This window comes from Falco punctatus (assembly GCF_963210335.1).
Source record: "Falco punctatus genome assembly, chromosome: 5".
NCBI lineage: Eukaryota > Metazoa > Chordata > Aves > Falconiformes > Falconidae > Falco > Falco punctatus.
The window spans coordinates 40,866,150-40,888,884 of NC_137584.1; the positions used below are offsets into that span (position 1 = coordinate 40,866,150).

The 22,735-nt window shown below is 47.1% G+C and overlaps 1 long non-coding RNA gene across 5 annotated transcripts in view; it reads right to left on the reverse strand.

Annotated features, from left to right (window-relative positions):
- Window positions 1-20,607, reverse strand: part of LOC308065071 — a 51,137-nt gene extending 30,530 nt beyond the window's left edge. For 4 of the 5 annotated variants that reach the window (XR_013928647.1, XR_013928648.1, XR_013928649.1 and 1 more), the window contains exon 1: window positions 1,040-20,607. This is a non-coding gene — a long non-coding RNA (uncharacterized lncRNA). The remainder of the gene's footprint in view (window positions 1-1,039) is intronic. The other variant, XR_013928646.1, reaches the window with a different exon arrangement.
- Between the last annotated feature and the right edge of the window lie 2,128 nt (window positions 20,608-22,735).

A 22,735-nucleotide genomic window follows, 5' to 3' on the forward strand; every position in this document is an offset into this window, starting at 1 on the left:
CTGAGAGCCAGATAAACCTGCTCACTCCTTTCCACAGGGTGGACGGAGCGTTTCCTGAGATGCAGTTCCTCCAACTGCAATAACAGCAGCTGGTCTGTCTTCTGGAAGGTGGAAGGTACCTATCACCTAGATTGCTGTTACTGGAGCTGTTCTGACCTTGGGTGTTGACATGGGTACGAAAGATACCAATGGGCAATGATCCCTCTCACCTTTCAATCTCTGTGCTGGCTTATTCTGTTGAATAGCATGCCTCAGCCTATGGGCTGGAGCCTGAACTGAGTCACTAAATAGCTTCACTGCAGTTAGGTACATTTAGATGTTGCCTTCAAATCCTTCTCAAGCCCATGTAAAGCCCTTAAACTTGAACTTCGTGAAGGTTGTGTTTATAAACGGCGCTTTAAATGCTAGACTCTTGTGCCTTCCTATGCAGCTCACCTGCTTTCCAACAAGAATGCAGGGAAAATCCCTGACGTTATCTGCATCTGGATGCCAGAAGGACAGCTGGGCTCTCCACAGCAACATAGGGAAGAGCCTTGAGGGATCCTGGTCACCACAACACAACAGCTGTCATGAGAAGGCCAAGCAGACTCTTGGGGTGAGGATGTAACACAGCACCAGTGGCTGTGATGCAGCAGCTCTCACATGGGCTAGCCCAATTTGTCTTTGCTTCCCGCAGCCCTGCTACTAGGAGCCACCCTTTCCAAAAGGGACACAGTCCATGTCTGCTGGAGCCCCACTGCCTCTCCAGGCTTCTTCTTCCATCCACCCTCCCCAGGGCACCAGAAGCAGACCCCACACTTGGGATGTCCCCCAAGAACACACACCTGCACCACGGTGGGTGGCGCAAAACAAACACCCCTATAGTGGGAGATCAGTCAAGCTCCCACCCATCCCAGGCAAGAACCCTGTCACCTGCTGACAAGGGACACACCAGAAAACACAGAAATCTTCTCTGCTGCCTTCCCCACTTCTAGTCTAGCATAAATCATACCAAAAGGCAGACGACACAGAAGACAGCTCTTTCCCTTTGCTTACTCACTTGTCCCTCGAAGTGGAGGCTCCAGAAGGCTCAGAGCACTGTCCCTGAAGCTGTCCAGCCTGGTTGGAAGCAGAAGGTCCTGATGCAGGTGCCATGAAACCTAGTCTTGCAAGAGCTCATGTTGGAAGTGAGAGAGCTCAAGACAGGGTTTGAATTTGCCAGCTCCCCTCCAAGCTGCCCACTGTTTCCTTGGTGCAAGAAGAGCGAGCCTGGGACCTGTCCCAGCTGGAGTCTAAGATCCACTTTCCTCTCTGTGAGAGTCCAAATGCAAAGGGACAGAGCTTGTTAGCTGCAGAAGGCCTTCTCCTGAAGTCACTAAGAGATCAAGCAAAAAAAAAAAAAAAAAAAAAATCAGTTCATTGAAAACACAATCCCAAACATACTTCTTTGCATTTCCGTACACGGTACCTCGCAATATACCTTCTGCAAGTGCATTTTAACCATGTCTCTGTTGATCTTGCCTTGTGCCCACTCCAGCTTGTATTTAACTTCCCATAACAGACCATACATAGCTTTTGGCACAATAAAACAAATAGGTTTCTTCCTTTTTATTTGTGCGTGTCATTAACATTAAACACATAATGCTGCAATGACAATGGAATTGATGGCTTAATGGGACGAATTTTAATTTAAGTAATATTTCCATTAATCTAAAAGCTCTCCCTTAAAGTCTGCAGAATTTATTTATTGGAAAAATTCCAGCATAATTCTACTGAAAATTCTCCTCTGAATGATAATATGTCAGACTTTTAAGGTTCTCTGGCAGTTTTTCTTTTAGCTATTGAATGTTACTGACATAAGAATACATTTCTCACAATTCTTCTGTGTAATGAAAAGAAAAAAGATAAAAGAAAAAGGAAGAGGGACCGTTGCAGAAATTACAGTAGGTGCAAACCACCACAGCCCCAGATTTGTCCCCTTGGCTGGAGAAGTGCATCCCAGATTTGTTACTGGTTTATTTTAGGTTACAGAAAATGCAGAGGATTAAAAAGGCAAAGGGAAGCAGATGCCATGCAGGCAGAGGCAGCTAAAAGCCAATCTCCATCCGAGAGTGCAGAGGCACTGCACCCAGCACAAGAATGTGTTTTGAAGCAGAGCTAAGCTGTGGCAGCTGAGGCTGGGACAGAGAGGTGCAGCTGTGCTAGGGGAGGCAGACAAGCAAGCAGCATTCCCGCTCTCGGAAAACAGGAAAATCCACCATGCAAACCAAATAAATGCTGGCCTGTGCTGGGTGTTCTCACACGCCCTGTGTTCATTCTCACCGGCTGCAGAGCACAGGGGAACAGGATGAAGCTGGAGCTGCCTCCAAGCCCGAGCTCTGCCCGCAGAGAGGGGCTGCTGCCGGTCTGCACGCAAGGGGCACAGCTCTGACCGTGTCTCCTCTAAGCATGTGCCATCAAGGGTGTGCGCACACATGTTGGCACGTGCTGTTCTGTGGGATGACAAACCCAGGTACTCTTCTGTCCAGACTTCTTTCAGGGAGAAGAGGGAATACCAGAGACAAGTGACAGTTGTCGTCACATCGCTTCATGCACTGCTGGATGACACACACGATCCCTGGCAACTCCAATTAGGCAATGGAAAGTGCCTAAATAGTACGGTATGGAGCAGCTCCCCTGGGAGCACAGCCCTGAGCTCAGGATGCCACAGCTCTGTCCAGGCACATTTGTCCAGCCTTCACCTCCCCCAGCCTGGGGATGAGGTGGTTGTGCAAACACCGGAGAGATGCGGGCACGTGAGGATGACTACCTCTCTCCTAAACGGCAGCAGGCTCCCTGCCAGACATCCAGCGTGGAGCCCAGTGAGTCAGCCCAGGCGAGAGAGGCCCCCTCAGGCAGACCCACTGGACTTCTGTCCCCCGCCTCCGCCCCATGCCATCTGCCTGTGAGAACTGGCCAGGCCCAGGGCACAGCTGGGGCTGCAGCGTGCATGACAATAAGGCTCAGCAGCCCAGCACCACCCCAGGGCCAGGCCAGCACAGCCAGGTCCTCCACCCTGCTGCAGCTGTTTTGAAGACTTCAGATCCAAACTGAGCACACTGAGAAGCCACCTTGTCTGCTCTGGCCAGCATGGGTGGATGTCCCTATGGACATCAAGTCCTCTTCTGGGCTGCACAGGGGCTAGGTATAGGGCAGCAGCTAAGACCCTGAAGATGTCCAGAGCAGCACTGGTGGGCAGTGCTGCTGTCCCCTCTCCTTGCTGCAGACCCAGGTTAAGCAGCAGGAGTGATGTCTGGGTCAGGACACAGCATCTCTCTGCCTTCCTCTCACCCATCATCATGTGCAGCCAGCAGCATATTCATTTTAATTCAGGGTAATTGTCAATAAGAGCTCAAAAATGAATTGTGCAAAGCAGTAATACCTCAGCACAGCAGAAGTTGCTTAGGCTTTGGAATCATTTTCAGCCCACGACAGCCTGTCTCCACCCATGGGTTGGACCCCCAAGACAGGCTGGTTTCTTGAGCAGGGGAGGTGCAGCTACTCCAGCAGTGGGTGTCCAGCAGCTGGAAGACTTTCCACCCAACTTTCTAACTCCGCAGAGGGAACACAACACTCCCAGCAACTATATACAGGGCCAAACAAAACCCACTTCTCCTCCTGTGAACAGGAGATTTCTTCTGGAAGATGGCACCGACCCCACAGTTTCACAGTACCCCCATATGGATGTGAGCAGAAAAGAGCATGCTCCATTCCAGCTGCAGCCCTGTTGAGGTCTGTCTTTCTCCACGGCTAGGGAGGGTCAGGAAGGGCAGCCAGCCCTCTGTGTGTGGCCTAAGCCTGGTCAGCATTTTTCACTCTTCACTACTCAGCCATGCCTCCCGTCTGCACTGGCTCTAGACATATCTCTCTCTCCCTCCTCCTCCCCCTGCTCCTCCTCGCACAGACTGATTTTGTGATACATGCAAAGGAAGACAGTGAAAACTACATTAATATTAACTCCTGCCTGGACAATACAACATGCTCCCACTTTTTGCCACCCAAAAAGCTAAGTAAATCCACCTGCTTTCTACTATACGCAGCATACTGATGCTGACCACCTCCTTACAATCTTGTGCAGGGAAACACATTGCTAAGACACAGCCAGGCTAAATACCCAGTACAGAATGTGCTGAAGGAAGTTGCTCTTATTAGTAGCCATTCAGTTTGCTCATGAGGCCTCTGGAGAGAGATGAGGACTTTGCCTTCACATGCCTCGTTCTTTTCATTCATGCATCACCCTCTTTCTTTTTCCCTTGTCTCCCCCTCCACTCCTAACACCTCCCCCACACCCACTCCAGATTTCAGCCACTGTCTAGTGGATTGGGCAGAGGGCTGAGTGACAGCTCTTATACCTGGGGGGGCAATTCACACTTCTGCAGCTGGCTCAGCCCATATCACTGAAGCTCTCAGCAGCTCTTTTTCCCCACCTGCAAGGCAGTTATGCTTATCTACTTTGGGAAAGATATTATTTCCACTTAATATACCTAAGAATAGCATGGGATGCTGTTAAATTGGAAATTTAGGGTGAGAGAGTGTGTCTCCAGACTGCTTTGCAGGGCTGCACGCAGCTCCAGGAGAGCCATCTAGGATCTCCATCCCCCAGGGCTGAGCTAAAAAAAGCAGCATCAAGATGGCATCTGGAGGAGCCCATCCATCTCCTTCCCAGCAGGGTGTTAAGCAGCTACACTGACAGCAGTTGACAGTGGGAAAGTTAATGGGTGCGTGCATTAACCTACATAAGGATGTTTAAGTTAGCAGGGCTATACAGAAATCAAATGGGTTAAGTTTCCAGGCCTTCTGTTCCAGAGATCGTGAAAACAGCTCCAAGGGTTCAAGATTTTTCTTGGGGTGGCAGAAAAGTGACTTCACATCATCACATTTTTCACCCAAGACTCATCAGTGCAAACCTATACGTATGTGTGTGTGCGTACATGTGTGTGTCTGTATATGCTCCTCTAACCGATTTTTTTAAACTTTCCCTACCACCTCCAGAAACATAGAACTATTAAATGCATGAAAAAGGAGGGGTCTGTTTCTTTACACTCAGAAATTTTCAAGTTCAAACATACCACTACTGTGTTCCCTTGTCCAAGCAAGAGTCAGCAGGCAGCTTGCTGCGGCTTGGCACGAGCCCAGCTCCAGCCACCTAATAGATCTGTGCCATAGCACCAAAAGCTTATGATGAAATTTTATTTCTTCAGTATAAGCAATAGACACTACTGTTGGGCTTAACAGCAGATGCAAAGCCTTGAAGTAAATGTTTCATGATAAACAAGAAACCTGTGTAAACACTGAGTATAGGTATATATAATTGATGATGGATACACTTGGGACTGGGGCAAGTTCTAGAGCACCTGGCTTTAGACACAGTATCCAAAGGAGTTACTTCTCCCTCCAGCTCTGATCTCTGGCATGTCCTCTGGCACAAGCTTGTTCAGCTCAGCTTTATCTAGAAGCTCGAGCTGCCCTAGAAAGCTTGAGCCACATGGGTTGGGAAGAGGGAGAGGGAACGGGAGTGAAGCCAGACTTGGTGAGTGGAAAACCTCTCCCATAAAACTTGTAAGACCTTTAAGGATCATCATAATGACTTTTTGTTGTTGTAGTTGCAGGGATCATTTTTAAAACAAAGAGATAACATTTGGTTCATTTCTTTCATTTTGGAAAAGGGCAGCTCCTAAGCCCTTATCGTTAAGAAATAAGAGCAGTGTTACATGTTCAAACAATTTATGTGAGGATCCTGCCGTTTGTTACGGGAACAGCAAGTACAACTGCAAGTCCATTATCATCCCTCCCTGCCTCTACATGCACAGCATGAGCAAGTGAGGAAGATTAGGGGTAAGAGCAATGGAGCCTGCGAAGTCAGTGACAAATATTCAGTACTTAAAATCCTCTCTGAGGCTTCCCACACTGAACTGAGGCTTTGATTTGGTCAGCAGCCAGATGAGGACCCACTGATTTTTCTCCAATTTACTCCAAGTCTCGAAAAATAGCAACCTCTATTTGTGATCTGACAGCTGAGAAACAAGCAACCCAGTGCCACCACAGCACTCTCCTGATGCCCTGATGAGCAGTGGTGATGGGAGCTGGGTGGCAGAACTGATAAGGATAAGTTACTAGCACTGGAAGGAGTTTCTGGACACTTGCCCATGTTAAAACCTGCCAGTTTTATCTGCCTTTTTACTTAAAAAAAAATCACAGAGCAATGGCATTACATTCTGGTCTTGTTTTCAAACCCACGCTTCCTCTGACCTCTACTCCCCATATCTTCACCCTCCCACTCACAGCTAATCTCTCCCTGCCTCCCCTCACTTCTCTGTTTTTCCTGCAGACAACACGTTTATGTTGCTGCGAGCCTGCAGCAGCCGACAGACCATTTCTCATAATAAACCACTCCTGGCTGCACAGCCAGGCTGGGCCTCGCCACGTGAGCAGTTGCAAGTTTATGGGTTTTGCAAAGAAGGAGCTTGGCACTCAAGAAAATAACCACATCTGTAAAAAGAGCATGTGCCAGGGCAACCACAGCCAGGTGGAAGAGGAGAAGAGCGGGGACCAGGAGGTTTTGGTGCAGCCCCCATGGCATCCTGCGCAGTGAGCTCTCAGCAGCAAGCCTGTCACCGGCAGGGAAGAGGAAAGTCACTTCAAGGAACACCTGCTGGGCTGACTTAGCAAAAGCTTAGCTGCCTTTAAACAAAAAGAAGGTTTCTGAGGAGCGATAGAGATCAAAATAGCAATTTAAGCAGCTTTCCGAGAGCATGGTCTAGCTGTTCAGGCACATCCTCCTGTTCAGCTCTCCTGCCTGCAGACACAATCAGGCACAGGTGCAAACGGAGGCCCTGGAAAGAAGAGGCCGTCTGCTGGGCCACGGTGCCTGTTTAAGCAGAGAGCGGCCAAGTTCCCATTGTGGCAACCTGTCAGGGCAGCAGCCAGCGCCGGGCCAGGTTTCAGGGGCAAATTTCCAAGGGAAGGTGCCCACAAATGAGAGGCTGTCAGCTCTCACGCAGAAGCTGGCAGCCGCGGGAGAGCCGACCCTGCACCCGGCTGCCTCCGCCACCCCGCAGACGCGCTCCTGGCGTGGGGTCAGGCTCCAACGCTCCCAAGTCTCCAGAGGGGCGGCAGCTTGCTCCAGCATGCCAAGCTGTGATCGAGGGGCCAGGGGAGGTGGCCGACAGCAATGTCACCTTCAACCACCACAGCTGAAGCTGCTGCCGGAGCAGGTGGCACCTTGATATCGCTCCTGGCAATGATGTTTTACCATGGGCAAAAGCAGAAAAGGGGGGAGAGGATGACCTTACCAGAAGAAACAACTAAATAAAGCAATGAGGCCCTGAGCTGATGAGGTGGCGGGGGACTGACAGGGTCTCTTAAGCTGAGGGCTAACCCCCATTATGGACTTGCTGCTTTTGGGAAAAGCGGAGTATTGCAGAAAACCCTTTTTTGGGAAGGCTGTGTGGGTGGTAGATGAGCGCCTTGCTGGGGGAGGAGAGGAGGAATGAGGAGAAGCTGCTGTAATTGTTCAGCCTAATTGCAATCATGTCCTCCTTAGCCTCTCCAGCAGCATTCCTGTGCCAATAGTGTCTTCCTCCACTTTCAGAGGGAAACAGATTTACGGGCTCTGCTGACCTTATTAATTTCACCAGAAACTTGAGAGGGAGCCACTTTTAATATCTGTGTAAAATAACAGAAGAAAAATGGCAGAGGGACAGGGCTGGTAGATACTGACAATTACAGATGTCTTTATCTGCCTGAAATAGCAGAACTGCACGGGGTACTCCAGCCACCCGCATCAACAACAGCGAAAGAAAGAAAAGGGAGAAGAAAAGGCATAGTTAAAGGACAAACAGGGCCCTAGTCTTGGAGAAACCTGTGTGTCCCTACACCTGAGCCAAGCTGCTTGCTGCAGGTCCCTGCAGCCAGCCCTGTGCCAGAACAGGCCTGTCATGAGGGGCCAACACAGCTACACCACGCAACCTGAAGTAACTTTTAAAGAAATTGAGATGTAATAGGAAGTACCAGAGCTGTGCGAACAGCAACTTTGTTCCCTTCTGGCTCTTCTGTTGGAGCCTCAGATGCTTTGGACAGTGATCAATGAGGGGAAAACAACAGCATTTTCCATCTGTACTTGCTAAACAGACACACTGGTATGAGCAGCTGCTGCAGCCAGGGCATCCCACTGGCATCTTCTGCCCATGAATCCATGGCTGGAGCAAGATGACTTCTGCTACAGAGGCTTGGAAAATGCATTGCTTTATAGAATAACAAGTCTTGTACCAGTGATAGAAGAATCAAAGTGATGCTCCCAGGAAACACCACTTTTAGTATCAAAACTCTGGTGTCAAAGCACTAAGCGGTGGCTGCCAAAGGGCACAGCCAAATGTGCTAAAGCAGTGCAGAGCTGAGGAGTTGATGCCTGCAACCTTCAGGACAGCTCTGGCACCCCAACACTAGTAGGATTCAAGCCAGACACCTGGAGGGTCCAAAAGACCTGGCTTTGGGGCCGAAAGAGACACATCTTAAAATGAAGATACCAAAGCTTTATGCAATAAAAGAGCTAGTGCAGAGGAGGGAAATAATAACCTTACAGGAGCAAGCAGCAAATGAAGACTTTGAACCAGTGGTCAAAATGCAGACGTGAGCCCTTGGAAGCAGAAACGTCATAAGATATAGGAGCTCAGAAGACGTCATATGGTTGAACATCCTTGCCTGAATGGGTCTGGCAGAGCCACAAACCAGTAGCATGGATGGTACTGGCTAACCCACAGCTTAAGGAATGGCCTAAATTCAAGCAATGCTGAGTACCTGGCAGGTTCTCACCGAAAATTCAGTCCATATTTCAAATGCAGTAAGTGCCTAAAATTCTCACCTTAAGCAGCTCTCTGAAACCACCTCCTCAGAAATCCATGTGTGCACACAACTGCAGTGTTCAGCCTCTCCTGTGCCAGGGAAGCACAATTCTTGTGCATAGCTTTCTCTGCTGCATCCCTCTCAACCTTTCCTCCTCCAACACTGCAAGAAGCAGTGGCACTCCACTGCAGGCAGGAGGGGGCTGTGCTCAAGGCCTGGCTCCCAAGCACAGGTACAACCACTGGGACCAGCTGCTTTAACTGATCTTCCTGCGGCCACCGCTGCCTCAGTTGTGCTGGGGCTACCAGCAGTGTCAAGGGCACATGAGCAGGCACAGGTCTCTCAGAAGCAGACAGCAGAGGACAAGGAGGAGAACTGACCTTTCAGTAACAGAGCCTGGATGAAAGTGTGAGTGTAAAGGCAAAAAAAAATAAACCCCATGTTGGTGTGAAATCATTCCTCTCACAAGCACCAAACCTGATCACCCTAGTGCTGTGACTGCTGCAGAAGACTTTAATTTGTTTTGGTAATGCTTGTGCCTGAAGCTGTGGTGAAGGTGGTGCTTGCAACACAGAGACACGTGCCTAAGCCCCTGCTCCACTGCTCAGCACCACAGTGTACCATTGCTGTGTGGTAAAATCTGGCCTTTTCACCCTCCAGAGTGAGGGAGGTGTGGGTGCTTGGCATGCGTTACCTGCATTACCAAAAAGATCCTGTAAATACTCCCTCAGTGTCTCCATTGGAGGGTTCCGTTCCCGCACGGTGTACTCATTCCTCCCAGGTGCTAATCACATCAAGGATGGGGGGGGTCCCTCCATGGCTCACTATCCTAGCTTTCCACTAACCCAGACCTCCTTTTCCTCTCTACGCCACAATCCCCGTGGATGGGGGATCTCTGATCACAGGGACCTAAATCTATCAACAGTTCAGTGTCCTGGCAGCAGTGAGCAGGAAACTCAGAAGCTTTAGCACCATCCCTGTGGACACAAATCCAGCTCCTCTGTATCTCCTAATGCTTTTTGCCCAGCAATCCCTCATGCAGAATTTAATTCATACAGTTCAGCACATGTTGGCTGAGAAGTGCCTCAGAAGCGCTGTGAAGGTGCCTCCCTCAGAGTTCACTGTAATTCCCCAGTTTCTGTAACTGAGTCCTGTAATTGAATGGATAAGAATGTCAGCAGAATTTGGTATCACTTACAGAGAACAAAAGGCTGAAATTTTAACCTGAATGACCTCTGAGGGCTCAAAACCAGAGACTCAATAAAATGCATAGCAGAGAACACCAACACATTTGTTTGGTGTTTTCATGAACATATTTTTCAGCGACTCTTATAATTTGCAAGTTGGGGAGATCTGACTCATGATTTTGGAATATTGGGGGTTGGCAGCAAAAGATGCCCCATGCATGTTTATACCTCACTGTCTCTAGAAAGGTCAACACCCCTCATTAAGTGGTATGTCAATGCTCTTTCAGATAAAGCACCCACACAACTGGACAGGAGATGTACAATGAAGTTGCAGTGTGTATTATGTTTTATGGAGTAGGATGCTATTTCACTGAGGGGCTGACCTGAATAGGCAACTTCTCCTTCAGTCTTTGTAATTTCCTGAGATCCTGTGATGTCAGATGAGGTTTATGCATAGAAGATGTTACAATATCCAGCATATTCATGTATCTATTACACCATAGAAGTGTAAATGTGAGATTTATTTCTGCAAAATTCACCTTCACCTCTCTATTCTAGTCAGTAGCACCTTTTTACACATCTCAGATTAATTTCCGTACTGAGCTAGAGAGTTTCCACATTAACAGATTATGTTACAATTTACTTCTAGGATTAAAACCCTTACTTACTGTTCATCTGCTTCCAAACAGTCATGGAACCTGTAGACAGACAAACCTGAAAAAGAAAAATACAAGAAAAGACCTATACACATACATTAAGACATCAAAACTGTCTATAAAATGAAAGCTTTCTCCTTGCTCTTCTTAGAAAAACAAACAAAAAACCAAACCAAATGTATTTGAAATCACGAGCATATAAAGAAGGATTTGTTTCTATTATTGTATACAAGGCATATTACTGAAAGGTTCACAACTATGTGCCTCAAAAGGGGTTTATGCCAGAAATACTGCAAAAACAAACACAGAACTATACAAATCCAGGGTGGTTTGCTATGGCTCAGCCTTATTGTCCAAGTTAATGATGCTGCCACGCTGCAGCTGCACATCCATGCTGGCTGGATCTCCAGCAGTGCTGTTTTGCATCTGTGGAGCTGACTCACCTTCCAGAGGGGTTTCCAAGGCTGCAGGGCCAGTGTCCTTCCTTGCCTGGGGAGGTGGAAGTGAAGCAAAAAACAGGGGGTGGGTGTCAGAGGGGTGCCTTAGTCACAGCTCTGATGGATGGAGAGGCGGGAGGGAAAGGGGGAAGAATGTTAAGAGAGGAGCACCGGGAACGGCAACCCCTCCCTCTTGTCCCTTCCCAGCAGCTCTACCATGCTTCTCATGGCTGTAGGATGAGCAAAGTAAAATGATGAGGACGGCGGCTGCTTTTCTGCCCAAGGCTTGCATGACCATGCTTGAAATCAGCCCTGCGTGCTGCACTTCATGCTTGGTTATAGCTTTGTGATTTTGTTTTAAGCAGATGTCCCAGCTTAAGACCTGATGGTGGCTGAAGTTCCCTGCATGGACCAGAGATAGCTAAAAAATCAATGTGTTAGTTTGGCAATAATGACTCTTACTGAGCAGCAACTAATAAAAGCTGTGCCTATTAACGCATATTTGATGTTCGCATTCAATCGTATCTCCAAAGCCTGTTTGTTTAAGCAAGAGACAACTCAGTCACCATCATGCTGGTTTTACCAGTTACACTTTTTGGAAATCTTTCCTCTCTTGTTTCTTGGATCTACATCACCCATTTTCCTGCCTTGTCCCTGGCTCTGGTGCCCAACAGCAGAGCAGGAGAGGGAAGAGGAGCTGCAGTCAGAGCTCAGGACCCTGCTATGGCAGACAAGGACTCGGGACTTGCCTCATAGGACCTGGCTTCCCATTACTTTCAGTCTGTGTGCGCATATTGCACCAACCTGCAGCTGCAAGTTCAACAACATCAGAGCAGTATAAGGCCAGCATCATGCTGCAATGAGTCAGACCATTGACATCCAGGTGAAAGTTTCAGAGCACCAAATACATGTTTCTTCTCCTGCAAGGGTTGCAGCTAAGAAAGGTTCTTCTGCATGAGATTTGGAGATGTGCTCCCCTCTGGTTCCCTGAAGAAAACCCCAAAGCAGAAAGCGAGACCAGCATTGCACTGCTATATTGGCTGATGGGTACAAAATCTTCTGACAAGTCGTTTGCTCGGCCCTGATTGGAAAATATCTTTAATTAAAACACCACATCAGAATCCTGAACCAATTTCATCCCAGCTCCGCTAAGTGCTTTGTACAAAACATTAACTCTAAAATCTCATTACACATTAGCAATCCCTGTGACAAACATAGATGATAATTTAGCTCTAATGCATTCTGGAGCAAGCCATTTTTAAGAGACACATGATATCAGCTTGCTAGGAGAAGGGGAAGAGTTGAATTTATCTGTCTCTTTATTTTTTAAACAAATGGCCCTAGCTGGTTCAGCAATGGGCTGTGCAAATCATTGTAGTGTGTAGATCTGACAGTACACAGCAGCTGCTTAGCCCAAATCTGGCACTTGAGCTTGGGCTGGGTTTTTGAAATCCCACCAGCAGTTCCGAGTTCCCACGTCTTTAAGCATTCAGAGAAGGAAAACAGGGTTGGGGAAGGTGGGGATGTTTGTTGATTTTAAAGGACAGTCGGGAGGGAGATATATCCAGAGACTGCAGGTCTTGCTCAGAAAGACAAGCAGAGACAGGGAAGAGGAACGAGAAGTTGGGACTGCCTGCCTGCAGTCATTGCAGCTGGCTTCGGGGGCAAAAAGCGTGAGTGCAAAGAAGACACCACCTGCAGTGGTGGTGTGATCCCTAGCACTGGTGGAAATTTTGTGCCACTAAATATTGCACAACCCAGCCAGGACAACAGAGGACACTGCAGTGGGTAATATTTATATTAAGTACAAGAACTGTCTTAACAGCACTCCTAGGCCGGAGGAATGGCAGTGGAACTAATGTTATTTGCATTGTTTATTGTCAGAAAGATGTTAAATATCCCTTCTTCGATTAACAGCAACACCCTCAATGTTTCTCCAGTCTTGAAAATGACCTTTCTAAACTCCTCAGGCTGCACCTGGATCAATTTTTCTGTGTGCAAGTGAGCATGTGGGCATTTAACTTTGTGAAATGGGAAATTTATAGCTATTTACTACAGGATTATGAAGCATGTACATGATGGATATTATACAGGGATTTTAAAAACAGGCAAAACCCAACCAGCCTATCTTCCTCCACATTTCCTCCAAGTATCACCTACCAGATATGGTCATTTCCTTGAAATCTAGAGCTGGAATCATGAAGTCACTGAAATTTTCAGCAAAGGAAGGGCTTTTCCCTCATCTGCCACATTCTGGCTACGCTCGAAATCAGCCAGATTATTTCTGATGAAGTTTTTTTGGGGAGGTGGGAGGGGAAAGATCACCTGCATCCATTCTCATCAGAGCTGAAACATATCCCTGTGGCTCTATGGATGCACGACGACTGTTGCATCTGAAGAGAAAAAGGTGCAAATCAAAAAAATCTCCACTTTAATAATACATACCTCTCTCCTGTAAAAAATATGTGAAAACATGTACGTTTGCTCCAGCAGGGAACAAACCCCCTTAAACCTTGTTGCAAGATGGGTACAGTCTTCAACCAGCTTTTCTTTCAGTGGCAGCTGTGCTTTAACTCTGTCCCACAGAAGTCAAGAGATGTTTATCACCAACTTCAATGGGTGCCAAGGCATATTAGATCCACATGATTTTGAAACCTCTTTCCTGTACGGCAGAAGAAGGAAAATGACCACACTGGGATATAGAAAAAGGGCTTCATTTTTTCCTTGCAACTGAATTGTCATTCTGTGATTTTCCATATCTCCAGTCCTGGAGGTACCGCCTGGGAATGACAAAGCAATGCAGGTTTGTATGGGCAAAGGGGCTCTTCCAGCCCCCTCCCAGAGCTCCGCAGCGGGTGTGAAGTCCAGCAGTCTTCATAAAGAGATCTGCTAAAGGCATGGCATTTTCCTTACAACTCCATTCCAAAACATCTAAAAACTACCACAGAGATCAGACAATGGAGCTCTGCTTGAGGTTCAGGGCAAAATGAGAAGCCCCATAGGAGGTTTTTGTGAAAAGGCAGTGCACTTTTCCATAGGGAGGCTGATGGCAGTCATATGGTGAGGGGTTGTCTGGTTACCGCAAGGCAAACAGCTCCTTGATATTTACTGCTTAAGAATAGTAGCACGGGGTTGCCTCCTCCTCTCTCTCTGTCTTAGTCTGCAGTGAAGACCAATGTCCCAAAATCATTCAGCTTCTTTAGAAGACCTTTCCTTGAAGGGTTCTGCTTTTCCACCCTGGCCACTCAATGGACCCACTGGTTCTCAGGAAAGCCTCTCTGATACATGCTTTCTGGTTAGCTACTCTTACCTCTTCAACTGCTAGCTCTTGCAAAGTTCAAAGGGGAAAGACAATTAAATTTTACCTTCTGTATATAACTTTTCTTCCTCTTAGCTTTGTTCTGATTGGATTTCTCTTTTCTGAAAAAGATAGAAGATGGGCTTAAATCAAGTATTGGACTTCATTATGTTGGGTTTTCCTCCTTGCTTACTGTTTATTGCTGCCAAAGCCTCCTCTGCCTTACATTCAGATTAGATCACTTGGAGCGTTTCTGGTGAGCCCACAGATCTTCATTTCTTCAACTTACAATAAAGCTTTCATGAATTACTTTCTTTCTTCTAGAGGATCTGTCTTCCAAACCACCCTGTCATACTGCCAGGTTTCAGCATGATTTCCCACCCTCTCCCCTTGCCACACTTGTCTCAGATACTGAATGCTTTTATCATGCACTTTAAAGGATCTTATTTAGTAAAGCTTCCAGTAACGAATAGCATGATGTGAAGGTTCCTCTACTGCTGTAACTGCACTGCATCTAAATAGGTAGCTGTGCTGTTCTGTCCATGGAGCTGAAACCAGTGCACCATGTTTCAAACACAGTTCAGTCAAAAAACATTGCATGTTGCCCATAGGAGGGGTGGGGAGTAATGTGAGCTGACACTCCTCCTCTGCATGGCCTTTGGCTAACGCTAAGTCATGTCTGCTGGCTCTGTACAAGTGAGTCCATTTTGGAGGGGACCCCAGCTTGATAAACACTGCAGGGTGGGAACAGGAGCTGTTCTTAAATTTCTGTTTGGCAGTGACGATCAGCATTAAGTGATTCTTCATTAGTCGTGTGAAGAACTGGACAATGATGTTGCTTTATTTTACAGCCTTCTGCCTCAGTTGCAACTTCATATCCTGACCTTGGTCCATATAATTCCAGTCATAACATTGTCCTTCTGAAGTATATCTCATAAAAAAGTCATTAAGGTCTTTGATCGCTCTTGATGTGCTTCACAGCTCTGCCTACATCCCTTTACAGCTGTGTATCACACCTGCCCAGGACCTCACCATCCTTGTTCAAAGGCAGAAAGTCAGACAAGGTAGCTTAAAAAAAAAAAAAAAGGAAAAAGTTCAACTTGCCCCACTCCTTAGTTCAGCTTATCCTTGTGGAAAGTCACTGCCTGTATACTGTGGGCCAATAGCATGTTCACAAGTTGAAGCTTGTGTTCACATCAAGAGGAATTTACTTCCCAACACTGCTCCAGCAAAAAGCATAAGCTTCACTTTCACGATGGAACACATCGCATCGCTCCAAAAATAGTCTGATATTTCTTCAGCCTGTTTCAGAACAACTGAGCTACCTGTTGGAGAGAAAAGCTACAGGCAGGAGGCATGGTGGAGCAATGCTAAAGACAAACTAGCTCCTGAGAAGCAGCACGGTGCAGGAAGGGGCAGGAGAAAATTAGGATGGGAGGCCTGAGGACTGCAAAGAAATGGACACGGTGAAGGACAAAGGAGAACCATGGACAGCCCTTGAATTTGCTCTCAAAACCGTGGACCACATATGTCTGGGTGTGAATCAATTAGATGGGCTGGCCAAATACAAATAAGGCTGCATTTATGAGAGGTGAGGTAAGTCTAAACTGGCAATGACACTGCAATGATTAGACAATGACTATTTCAGACCTGCAGCTCTTCATGCTGCAGACTGTGGTTCACCTGCAGTCTGGTTGTGGTGACAGGAAGGCTCCTCAGCAGTCTTTCTGCCTTCTCCTAGCAAGGGCCTCAATGCTGCTTGTTCAGCTTTCATAGACTTTTTCTCTGGGGGGTGCCCATGCCATGGCCCGCCCCGTTAGGCTGCAGCTTCTCCACTTGGCTGGTGCCTGGGGAAGGGAAGCAGGAGGCAGAGGCCCATCACAGACTGCTGGAACAGGGGCTGCCCTCTGCCCTGGGCCAGCCGCCCTGGCAGCCTCTTCCCTCCCATTGCATGAACAAGACATAAATGCATCAGTCTTTACAGGGTAACAAATGCCAAGGTGGAAAACATCCCCTTGGGACTTCTGCACTTGGTTCTTCTCTCTCCCCCTTTGCTTGATCAGATGCTGTTCTCTGCCAGCAAGATTTCCGGAAGGAGTTCATGATAGGACACCCAGAAGTGCTGCTGGAAGCAGCTGGGAAGCAAGACACAGGAGGTGGGAGGACTGTATCTGTTCTCACGTAGATCATTGCCCCCCCTTCAGGAGGGGTCTGTGGGGGTCATTTTCCAACTCTGCAGCCCTTGCAATTTCTATGGCATCCCCTGGATAATCTGCTGTTGCTGGTTGTGCTACAGGGAGGAAATTCCCCACCCCATCACACCGGCTGTATCTGTCCCAAGGAGTGGCTGTCCCAGCTTGTGGTGGTCTCGTTGTCCTTTTCAGTAACCTGCATTCACAGTGATTTGTGGCTGTCTATAAACCTACCACCCATGCCTGGTGACATCAGAGCTCTCCCAGAAAAGCCCCTTACCATGGTCTTTCCACCTGATGTTGACCCTGTAAGGGAGATTGGGATAAAAGCAAGCTGTGCCATGCGCTCTGCTGTAGGCAAGGCATCCCAGGGCACAGAGTGCAGCCATCTCTGGCGAGCAGCTAGGCTGGCTGGCAGGAGAGCAACTGGGGTGGTCCACTGGCCATGCAGGCAAGTCCTGTAAGGGTTTTTGCTCCAGCATCATCGTACGCAGCAGAGTAAAGGGCACAGCCATGACCACCCAACACATGCAGATCAACTGCATCAGCTAAGGGGGGTGACAAACAGGAGAAGGAACGGGGTGCGCAGCAGCTCCTGGTGGGATCAGAAGCAGTGTTGCTTTCACACAGGTTTTTCTTAGGATAAAGGCTCCTCTGATGTTTCATGACTATCAAAGGCTTTGCAATTCACAGGAATTTCTAGGAAGGCAGAAGTTCATCTGAAATGAGAGAAAGATTATATTTTCCCTCCCACCATACTTCCAGCTTCCCAAGAATTTTCCTTTGAAGACTCCACTGCTCCAAGAAATGCCCTTCTGATGTTTTTTTAAGTCTTTTCCCATACAGGATCACCATTGCACAGCACAAGCAAATGGTAGAGGTTCAGAAAGCAAAGTATGGGGATGAGAAATGAGGCTGTTGGTGAGCTTTGGCTTCCCAACAAAACCAAACCACGCCACCATGCAGTAGCATGGTTAGGAGGCAAGTATACCAGGTATCCAATATTGGGGAGAGAGTGGGTGCTTTCCAAGGGGCAAGTTTGACCAAGCAGTGCCTTACTGTCTCATTGCTGACTACAGCAAGAATACAGATTTGGGCTAAGGGAGAAATTCCATTTTTTCCAACTTTTTTCTCATGCCTGGGTCCAGGCAGCTCTCCTCTGGGAAAGAAAGCACGCACAAACCGCCTGTAGCGAGGAGGAAGGGAGAACAGTCTCATGGCAAGGCATTTTGCTTTCCATATCCTGGAAGGGCGCTCCTCTTAACAGGTCTGCTCTGATATCTGGCCACCAGGGAATAGATAAGCATGGGGCAGACTGCAGAAACTGAGATGAAACTGCTCCTTTCCCTCTGATAAGAGGGAGCTGGTGTTGAACCTATTACTCAGATTATGGTGGATCTGAATTCGTTTCCCCTTGGGCAGCAGCTACAGAGGCAGAGCAGTTGGATTAAGTTTCACTTTCCCATGTAAAATGACTTAACTGGGTAGATAAAACTTAATATATTTGTGAAGCCTCATGTGTTTTCCCGAGACTTGATCTCAATAATGTCTTATGAATGCTTTGCTGATTGTTTAATGAATTATTTTTCTCCCTCTCAGGCTGTTAATAATAAATTTTAAGTAGAAAGAATGTACAGACTACTTGAAATAATTCCTCTAATATGAGTTCAGCTGCAGAACTCACACTGTTTGCCTCCTGCTACCTCTGAGCAAGTGCTTTTTGATGAGGATTTTGGGACAGAGGAGTTCCCCCTGTTCTTGCAAGGTAGGAAACCCCTGGGGACCTGAAGGGCAGTGAGTGAGCTGCGTTGGGGAAGATCAGCTTTACAAATACATGAGGCTTCGGGTGAAACCAGCTAGCTTTGTGTGCACACTGTTGCATACCTTCCAGATGGACTTCCACACTGCAAAGCAGAAGCAGGAGGGACAGAAAAGTTTCAGAGACAGAAGAGGAGGGGTAGACCAGTTTCTAGTCTGTGGGACAGGACTAGGATCTCGTTGTCCACCTTACCTGCCACAGGCTTTGAGAGAGGTTCAGCACAAGTCACATTCCCCTCACATAGGTTTTGCTGTCTGAAGGGCTTGTGTCCAGCCAAGCCAACTACATGGGAAGCCCGAGCAGGTAACAGAGGAGGGGAACAATTCCCCAGTTTTCCCTTTCTGCATTAGACTTTTCTCCTAACCTAGGATGCACTGCCCTCAGAGCTGCCCATGTCCTGCAGCTGACAGGGCAGGGAGCCCAGCTGAGAAGCCCAGACCAGGGCTAAAGTCAGGCGTCCCACTGCTGTGCCAACACCACCCACCTACATAGGAGGGTGGATGAGTGTCTATTAAAAGCTCTTAACTATAAGAGGGGGCTTTTTTAAATAGCTGTGAGCTATAAGAGCTTGAAGTTCTTAACACCTGAACCTGTTTTCAGTATAACCCACAGATTATGAAAGTCTGTCCCTTAGCACTGTTCACCATGGAGGTTTCATGGATCATTTCACTTGCAGGGTTAAAATAACAGCTCACACTATACCCGTAAGCATGTAAACAGATCAGACTCAGCTACCCCAGCTACTCTCAGCAGCACTATGCTCATGGTGGGAGAAAAAAACAGCATTAGAAGAGAAGAGAGCACCAGGAGAGTAAATGAACAATGGCATGAAAGACACGGAGTGCTAGAATGTCAGCTGTGTTTATAAACTTCCATTATTAGCCTTCACCTTCATCCTCGCCTTTTCCAAATCAAAGTGCTTTCACTTTAAATAGTGCCATGCACCCAGGGGATGCTGCTGAAAACATCCAGTGGTGCAGTTTTCTGCATGCAGTCAAGCCAGCCCATGCTTTGCATTCAAACCAGAGGCAAATAGCTTTCAGAATCCCCGAGACAACAATACCACAGGTGGAGCTGAAAGGCAAGTGAGGACATTGAAGACTTCATACACAGGGGAATGGAAGGTTGCAGAGCGCCCTTTGAAGTGGTAAGATGGGCACTGTCCTGCCCTTCAGTGTAGGCACAGTGGAGAGCAGGGAGGGCAGAGGGGGCTGGTGTACTTCATGCTGTCCCCAGGAACATGAACTTCCCAAAGAGAAAATCCCATGTGCTTCTCTGCCCAGTTGCTGCACACCAGCCCAACCAGCTCTAGCTCACCAGGTTTGTGTGCACAAGCCAATACTGATCTGCAACTGAAATCCTGATGGTGAGGGCTAAGAAAGGGTTATTCAAACAAAAAAACAATTCTGCAGCTTTAGAGGGAAATGCCAGATACAGAAAAACCATGCAAAGCTTCCTAATTACTCACACTGAGTGTCTGGGCATATGTACATAGTACAAGTGCATTTCTTCCATTAGTAAGGTTTGCATTAAACCCACTGTCCCAAGGTCTCCTGGGATGACAAAAGGTGGCCCTGAGGCACACCAAGGCTGCAGGTTAACTTGCAGTCTGAAGAGAAAAAGCATGAGATGGGCAGGTCAGTGCTTTTGGTATTGCTCATTAGAGTGACTCACAGCTTAGTTACAAAGCCACACAGATGAGGATTATTCACTGCCCCTTTCAGCTGATCAGAGCTCATCTCTTTCCAAACCAGACTTAGCAATTGTCACCTTTGCAAGCTAAGGGAGGGATGCACCTGCAGCTGGACTCATTACCATCATTTAGACACATATAAATCATCCTGTGGCGAGACGCCACAGTGCTGCAGAAAGGGTGCTCTGGCTTCAGTGCCCCGTCTGCTCTCTCTATGGCTCCCCCAGCACAGCCTGGCTGGTGGCACATCAGCTTTCCACTGCACAGGGCAAGGGGCTCCCACTCCCTGCACAGGGCACAGTCAAGCTACAGCTGGTCCCCAGGTCAGAGGCTGCCAGGATTTAAGCCACTAAATAAAGTTGTTTTACAGCTGTCAATTGTGTGAGCCAAGCTGTGGGTCAGCCTTTCTCACAGGACCCAGAAGTCACCAAGGTCATTTCAGGACAAAAAAAAAAAAAAAAAAACAAAAAACCAAACAACTCCAAGAAAAGTGTGAAGGAAAGAAAAATAATGAAGAACAAGTCTGGGCAGCTAGAAAGCAGAAGCAAGAGGCAAGCATTGGAAAAATACAGATGACACCAGAAGTCTGAAAAGTGGTGGCTGGCAGACACTTATGCCCTTAAAGAAGTGTAGGCACCTGACTGCAGAGTGAAACCAAGGGTGGTGTAGGTATCTTTGTGCCTTTAAAACTCAGGGTGTGGATTCCTCTCAGGCTGGCACTTGATCCTCAAAAATGGCATGGACTAACTGGGGACTGAACAGCACAGCCCCAGAAATGTCCTTCTGTCTCATCCCAGTAATTATAAAGTGGGATATTACAAATACCTGAGGTATCCCCATTCCTTTTTTTCTGCTCTGATAATGAATGTTTTGACTTTAGCTAGTCTCCACCATCTCCTTAGCTATAGGAAAACACCATTTTAATAGTACTGATTTTGGTGCTGCATTGCTGACTCCTGCACTTGGGCAAAATTGCTCCAGAAATCAGAAGCCACTTGTAGGTCAACATTTAATAACCTTGTATTAAACTGTGTGGTCATTATTGCCCTTGTGTTACACTATGCTCTTGGCAATCACTAGAAGCTCACTTGTAAAAATACCTACTCATGTCTATACTTTCATCATGCTGGCTTACTAAAATAGCTCCCGTATGGCAAACGCTTTCCCATGATGAGTTCTCTTTCTACAGCTGTATTGCTTGTCCAGCTGCTTCCCCTTTGGTTGTCAGACCCACATGGCACCAAACCCCTGACCTCTCCTTTGTTTGGCAGGGAGCTGGGAAACATTTCTATATTTCTCCATAATCATTATTTTTAGTATTTGGGATGTTAAAGAAGAGGTAGAGAAAGGAAAGGAGTTTACTGCCAAAAATATATGCCCTGGTTCTTAAAAACCTTAATGTTGCAGGCATTAATTTAGCCTCTAATTATTAGGGAGATGGCTAAGATAACCCTATAACTAACAAGCACTACAGCTGCTTGGTTGAAAGATCTTTGGGTCTTCCTGTAACAAATCACAATAAAACATCTGGTGGCTGGAGTCATAGCTTATTTACAAGGATGCCTTAAGCAAAATCAGTAGGAGAGGAGGGGAAAATACATCCGACCAGAAATTGTATTTAATCTGTGGAGGAGCAGGTGATGTCTTAGGAGATCCAAGAATACTGGTTTTACAGTTATGAAAATAACACTAAACACTGTAGGTCTGCATTCAGGCCACCAAATGACAAATCTTGTGAAGCAAACAGGTGGGGCTGATTTTAATGCAAGGAGGAAGCACCTCTGAAGTTATCCTTTTTCTTTGCAAAAAGGTTCTTGCAGCAGGCAGGGATCAAGTAATTACTTTGCCCCCATTCACAAGATATCTCAGAATAGTAACAGACCACACACCCAGGAGATGATTAAAGTCAGGGGTCAGGAACACAGAAAAGCTTGTGATACAGAAGAGAAGATTTGCATGGCTATTAATATTTCATGACTTACCAGCCATGTGGTTCAGAACAAGCATCTGCACAATAAAGTAGAACTGTCTGCCATCAGGTTGCACATTTCAAGACATACCTGAGTCATAAAGGTATTATTTACGTGCCTTTACTTATGAACAAAATGCAACCCCCTCTGGATCCCTGTACCTATCACACAGGGAGCTGGAACACCTGTCTGAGGCTTACTGGGATTTAAGTGGGGCCTCTGCCCTCAGCTAGACCTCTGCACAGAGTGAGCTTCAGCCTAAAAGCAAAGCGTAAGTGGTATTTTTTGTCCTGAGGCCTATTGGATCCAGTACAAAGGAAAAGAGCTACTACACTGTTGGTACATCTCTTCAGCCATTATTCCAACTCATGAAACACAAGTGCTATACGTATGCAAGTGTATAGGTAGCAGTGCAGACAGAAAGCCTTGTATTCTCTGCCATTATTCCCATTATAGGCATCAAAGCTGGTAACTAAATTTTTGGGGAAAAAACCCTCCATAAATGGCTACTTTTCTCCCAGCAAAAGAGCAAGACATGTCAGGGATTAAGCAGAAGTATTTTTGTCCCAGGATTTTGTCAACTATGCTTCATGAGATTTTATTCTGAGCAAACAGTTTACTGTG